The sequence below is a fragment of the Physeter macrocephalus genome, chromosome 5 (assembly GCF_002837175.3).
Source record: "Physeter macrocephalus isolate SW-GA chromosome 5, ASM283717v5, whole genome shotgun sequence".
NCBI classification, from domain to species: Eukaryota; Metazoa; Chordata; class Mammalia; order Artiodactyla; family Physeteridae; genus Physeter; species Physeter macrocephalus.
In genome coordinates, this window is record NC_041218.1 from 19,947,732 (window position 1) to 19,954,749 (window position 7,018).

Sequence of the window (7,018 nt, forward strand, 5' to 3'; positions counted from 1 at the left end):
AAAAAAAAAAAAAAAAAAAAAAAAAATTTATTTTCCTAAATGATATGAGGTTCAAATCTAATGTCTTTCTTTCTTTATGGATAATCAATTGTCTTAACACCCATTACTGATTAGTCTGTCCTATCCCTACAAATCTGTAATGTCATCTCTCTCCCGATATCAAGTTTTCCTTTGCGTAGGAGTCTGCAGTTTTGTAACGGTGCCTTGGTGCCACAAAGAGGAAGGGGAAAGCAGCAAATGGAAGGGGGGGGACGACTAAGCAGGTGGGGCTCTGAGCCCTCAACCCCACTTAGTCAAACCATTTGAACTATGAAATAAGATTTAAACAGAAGACAGGTTCTATGACTGAAAAATGAGTTTAAAAGCACTAGATTATGACTTCTAAAGCACATTCTACCATTAAAATCTATTTTTTCATTTTCTAGACATCATATTATGTGCATGTTTACATCAAAATTCTTCTGAATTTTGGTAATAGATCACTTTAGATAAGGTAATCTCTAACTATTAGCCTTCCTGAAGGACCCAACCTTCATTTTGAAAATGTAAAATTACCTTATGAATCATGTCCTACTTGGACAATGATAAATTTGTTATGTAGCATTCTCACCGGTTTCTAATAATTACTTTCCTCACTACATACTATAAATGTTTGTGGTCTTCTCTATCTTCTAAAAGAGCTCAGGTCAGAATTATTAGTTGCATCATATAAACTACTAGGGTTGCCAAAATATAACTTCTTATGGTCCTAGAGAACGTCTAAGAAAACAAGGAATAACAGCAAAGCTATCATCTTCACATTATTAAAAAATTAATGTAAACCAAATGATGAAAAATATAACAGAAGCTAACATTCAAAATTCTATGTCACACCATGTTAGAAGTTTCTGGTGTTTTTTCATATTTTGGTTTAAAAAAAACTTTTAATTGAAGTATAATATAGATAGACATGCATACGTATCACTTTTAAAACTCAAATATATATCTCATTTAGCAGCATTCCCTCTTCTCCCCTATCTCTGTATGGATGAATGAATAAATGGGTAGAACAAACGTTTTTTTAAAAATAAGATGATATATCATCAACTAGTTCTGCACAATGACCAAGGGTCATTTCTCAAGAGTGAGGCTCTTAGACTTTACTAAATAAGGCTTTGTGATGGTCACTGTGCACTCTCATGATCCATTTTCTCATGACCTTCCACATGGTTCAGCTACCAGTGGTTTGTCCACTGGGTAGAAAGGATGTTCTATGAACTAGACTTATTCAGAAAATAAATCCATTTTATATAAACTAAACCCACAAAAGAACATTTTAAAATAAAATAAACATCTATCTGGCATAGATTAAGACTAAGGGCTGGTACGCTCAATAACAACTGTGGCAGAGGAACACTTTTATTTCCTACATGATTTGAAATAACACATTTGTCTGTTCATGACCTGAGGAAAGTATATTTATTACTTACTACTTCTTAGGAAAAGATAAAGAAATTAGCACTTATAAAAATTTTATTATAATTTCATATTAAGACATATCTTACATATAAGTTATGATCTATCTTTTAAAAAGCAAGAATATAAATATACAAAAGGAGGGGGAATCAATTTTCATACACTATTTTACAATCTAAAACAGAAGAGATAACTGTAAGAGATTAAGGTTATTTTGAAATAATTATGTGCAATTTTAACCAAAAAAAAAAGTACTTTTTACCCCATGTTGCTTGCATATTGTTACTCAGTTATTAACAAAGTCATTAAGCAAAATTTTAAAGACTACAAAGAATTTTCTAATCAAATTTCATGAATATAAAGCTTTACAAGTGCTTCTTACATATAAGGCTGTGGAACAAAAGGGTGGTATGCGTGTAAAATTGCTGTACCTCACTTCGGCCAAAATGTCCCTGAAAATGTGTGCATAAGTGAAATCATGCTTTAAATGCTCCATTATAGAAGAGCTTGCTACTTAAGAGACTCCTATACTAAATCCTCCTATAATAAATCCTTCTGTAAAAAGGATAATCAACTCATGCTTAATCTATTTCAAATATTGCCTTACCTTAAGGCAAGGCACCTCCAAGCAGATTAATTACATATGATACTATTAAGTATTCACAACCCCAGTTACCAACAACCCATTAGAGAGGAAAACTCAGAAAATTCAGGTCAGGTCAGTATAAGAGCCCAGTTTTCCCTGATGTCAATACTTCCATATTTACTATGTAAAGCAAGTCCTCTTAGAGAAGTCAATTCTTAAGTGGTTGTAGCTTTACAGACTATTTCAAGTGGTTGGAGCTTTACAGACTATTTCAATGTCAGGGCCATAGAAATGCCACTCATTTAGCTAATGGGAATAAAAATGGCACTCTTAAAGGTAATATGATTGAGTACAAACAGAAGTACTAAGTAGCCCCAAGACAGAGAAGAAACTGTAATCAAAACTGAGTATACATTTCTACTTGGATTGGTGACAATTAATGTACTCTACCTATTAGTGAGTTTGATCACCTTTAAAAATGAGCAAAGACAAAGTATAGAACACCTAGTCTGTTTATTAAAGCTCCCACTAGCGTTTCTCAAATAAGTAGGCCTGCACATGCAAATAAGGAGATATGGAGGAAAGAGGCCTCCTTCATCATATATTTTCGAAGTGCCTAATTCAAGCCAAGCATCGTCCTAGGCACTGGAACGCATTAGTGAGTAAGGCTTGCATTCTGTGTAGAATATTAACAAAGTTGACAAGATGTACATATTTTTTTAAGTATTATGAGGAAAATAAAAAACATGCTGAGGTTAAGAATGATAAGATGTGGGGAGGGGAGACAGGATGCTGGAAGAGATCAGGAAACAATAATGAGATTTGGGCAGGAGACCTAGATCTGCAAGTTATCTGCACCTGGCCCCAAGCAAAGCTTGGTTTTGGCTGAGATCATCAGGGGAGAGTGTACAGAGGGAACACAGGAAAGCTTTCAGGACCAAACCATAAGACACTCCAAGGAGCCCTTGAGAAGGCTCAGAAAGAACATGAGAAAGAGAAAAGGAAAACAGTTGCTGAACGAGCAAGTGAGATGAACACAGAAAAGCAAACACTGAATCTGCCAAGATGGAGGTCACCGGTGACGTTGAGGTGAGTCGACCCAGAGAAACAGTGAGAGTGAATGGAAGGAGAAAATGAGAGATAAAGAGAGGGACGCAGCTCTTCTCATTCCACAATGATAAACTTTTTTTAAAGCACCATTTTAATTTCAATCAATTATAGCTATTCTAATTTTTACAGAGTTTTGATATCTAATTTTACAGTCACAATATCCCCTCCTAAAAGAGTTAGAACTGATAACAGCTCTATTTTTCAAATGAGAAAACCGAGGCACAGGTGATTACCAAAGACCTTGTTTTGGTCATGGGCAGCAGTAAGTATTTTGACTTTTTTTCTTCAACCCTCATGAGACAATGTGTTCATCAGTTACCTTATTCTCCTGAAGAATCACACATTAAAACTCAGACACTAGACTCCCACTACCTCTTGCGAGAGCACAACTAACTGCTGAACAATCACTGACAGGAAGACACTGGAACTAATAATCAAAAAAGATACCCCACACCCAAAGACAAAGGAGAAGCCACAATGAGATGGTAAGAGGGACAATCACAATAAAATCAAATCCCATAACTGCTGGGTGGGTGACTCACAAATGGGGGAACACACACCACAGAAGTCCACCCACTGGAGTGAAGGTTCTGAGCCCCAAGTCAGGCTTCCCAACCTGGGGGTCCAGCAACAAGAGGAGGAATTTCTAGAGAATCAGATTCTGAGGCTAGCAGGTTATTACTGCAGGACTTTGACAGGAATGGGAGAAACAGAGACTCCACTCTTGGAGGGCACACACAAAGTAGTGTGCACGTCGGGACCTAGGGGAAGGAGCAGTGACCCCATAGGCAACTGAACCAGACCTACCTGCCAGTGTTGGAGGGTCTCCTGCAGAGGCAGGGGGTGGCTGTGTCTCACCGTGTGGAGAAGGACACTGTCAGCAGAAGTTCTGGGAAGTACTCCATGCCGTGAGTCCTCCCAGAGTCCGCCATTAGCCCCACCAAAGAGCCCTGGTGGGCTCAAGTGTTTGGGTCACCTCAGGCCAAACAACCAACAGGGAGGGAACCAAGCCCCATCCATCAGCAGACAAGCAGATTAAAGTTTTATTGAGCTCTGCCCAAAAGAACAACAGCGACCACTACCCACCACCAGTCCCTCCCATCAGGATACTTACACAAGCCTCTTAGATAACCTCATCCACCAGAGGGCAGACAGCAGAAGCAAGAAGAACTACAGTCCTGCAGCCTGTGGAATGAAAACCACATTCGCAGAAAGATAGATAAAATGAAAAGTCAGAGGACTATGTACCAGATGAAGGAACAAGATAAAACACCAGAAAAACAACTAAATGAAGTGGAGATAGGCAACCTTCCCGAAAAAGAATTCAGAATACTGATAGTGAATATGATCCAGGACCTCGGAAAAAGAATGGAGGCAAAGATCGAGAAGATGCAAGAAATGCTAAACAAAGATCTAGAAGAATTAAAGAACAAACACACAGAGATGAAAAATACAATAACTGAAATGAAAACTACACTAGAAGGAATCAATATCAGAATAACTGAGGCAGAAGAACAGATAAGTGACCTCAAAGACAGAATGGTAGAATTCACTGCCATAGAAAAAATTAAAGAAAAAAGAAAGAAAAGAAATGAAGGTGGCCTAAGAGACCTCTGGGACAACATTAAACACACCAACATTTGCATTATAAGGGTCCCAGAAGGAGAAGAGAAAGGAACCAAGAAAACATTTGAAGAGATTATAGTCGAAAAATTCCCTAACATAGGAAAGGAAATAGCCACACAAGTCCAGGAAGCGCAGAGTCCCAGGTAGGATAAACCCAAGGAGGAACACGCCGAAACACATAGGAATCAATTTAACAAAAATTAAAGACAAAGAAAACTTATTGAAAGTAGCAAGGGAAAAATGACAAATAATATGCAAGGGAACTCCCATAAGGTTAACTGCTGATTTCTCAGCAGAAACTCTACAAGCCAGAAGGGAGTGGCACGATATACTTAAAGTGATGAAAGGGAAGAACCTACAACCAAGATTACTCTACCCGTCAAGGATCTCATTCAGTTTCGATGGAGAAATCAAAAGCTTTACAGACAAGCAAAAGCTAAGAGAATACAGCACCACCAAACCAGCTCTACAACAAATGCTAAAGGAACTTCTCTAAGTGGGAAACACGAGAAGAAAAGAAGCTACAAAGACAAACCCAAAACAATTAAGAAAATGGTCATAGGAACATACATATCGATAAATACTTTAAACATAAATGGATTAAATGCTCCAACCAAAAGACAGAAGCTCGGTGAATGGATACAAAAACAAGACCCATATGTAGGCTGTCTACAGGAGTCCCACTTCAGACCTAGGGACACACACAGACTGAAAGTGAGGAGATGGAAAAAGATATTCCATGCAAATGGAAATCAAAAGAAAGCTGGAGTAGCAATATACACATCAGATAAAATAAACTTTAAAATAAAGAATGTTACAAGAGACAAGGAAGGACACTACGTAATGATCAAGGGATAAATCCAAAAGAAGATATAACAATTATAAATATATATGCACCCAACATAGGAGCACCTCAATACATAAGGCAAATGCTAACAGCTATAAAAGAGGAAATCGACAGTAACACAATAATAGTGGGGGACTTTAACACCTCACTTACACCAATGGACAGATCATCCAAACAGAAAATTAATAAGGAAAGAGAAGCTTTAAATGACACAATACACCAGATAGATTTAACTGATATTGATGGGACATTCTATCCAAACACAGCAGGATGATCACATCTTGGGGCACATCAAGCTTCACTAAATTTAAGAAAACTGAAATAATATCAAGCATCTTTTCTGACCACAACACTATGAGATTAGAAATCAATTACAGGGAAAACAATGTAAAAAACACAAAAACATGGAGGCTAAACAATACATTAAATAACCAGGAGACCACTGAAGAAATCAAAGAGGAAATCAAAAATACCTAGAGACAAATGACAATGAAAACACAACAATCCAAAACCTATGGGATGCAGGAAAAGCAGTTCTAAGAGGGAAGTTATTAGAAATGAAAAAGGAGAAGTTACAACAGACACCACAGAAATACAAAACATTCTAAGAGACTACTACATGCAACTCTATGCCAATAAAATGGACAGCCTGGAAAAAATGGACAAATTCTTAGAAAGGTATAACCTTCCAAGACCGAACCAGGAAGAAATAGAAAATATGAACACACCAATCACAAGTAATGAAATTGAAACTGTGATTAAAAATCTTCCAACAACCAGAAGTCCAGGACCAGATGGCTTCACAGGTGAATTCTATCAAACATTCAGAGAACAGCAAACACGCATCCTTACCGAACTCTTCCAAAAAACTGCAGAGGAAGGAACACTCCCCAACTCATTCCATGAGGCCACCATCACCTTGGTACCAAAACCAGACAAAGATACTACAGAAAAAGAAAATTACAGACCAATGTCACTGATGAATATAGATGCAAAAATCCTCAAAAAAACACTAGCAAAGAGAATCCAACAGCACATTAAAATGATCATACACCATGATCAAGTGGGATTTATCCCAGGGATGCAAGGATTCTTCAATATATGCAAATCAATGTGATACACCATATTAACAAATTGAAGAAGAAAAACCATATGATCATCTCAACAGATGCAGAAAAAGCTTTTGACAGAATTCAACACCCATTAATGATAAAAGCTCTCCAGAAAGTGGGCACAGAAGGAACCTACCTCAACATAATGAACACCATATACGACAAACGCACAGCAAACATCATTCTCAGTGGTGAAAACCTGAAAGCATTTCCTCTAAGATCAGGAACAAGACAAGGATGTCCACTCTCACCACTATTATTCAACATAGTTTTGGAAGTCCT

General features: G+C 37.4%; 1 protein-coding gene across 7 annotated transcripts in view; it reads right to left on the minus strand.

Annotated features, from left to right (window-relative positions):
* EXOC4 (exocyst complex component 4) overlaps positions 1 to 7,018 on the minus strand; it is an 869,227-nt gene that overhangs the window by 597,425 nt on the left and 264,784 nt on the right. The window lies entirely within an intron of this gene.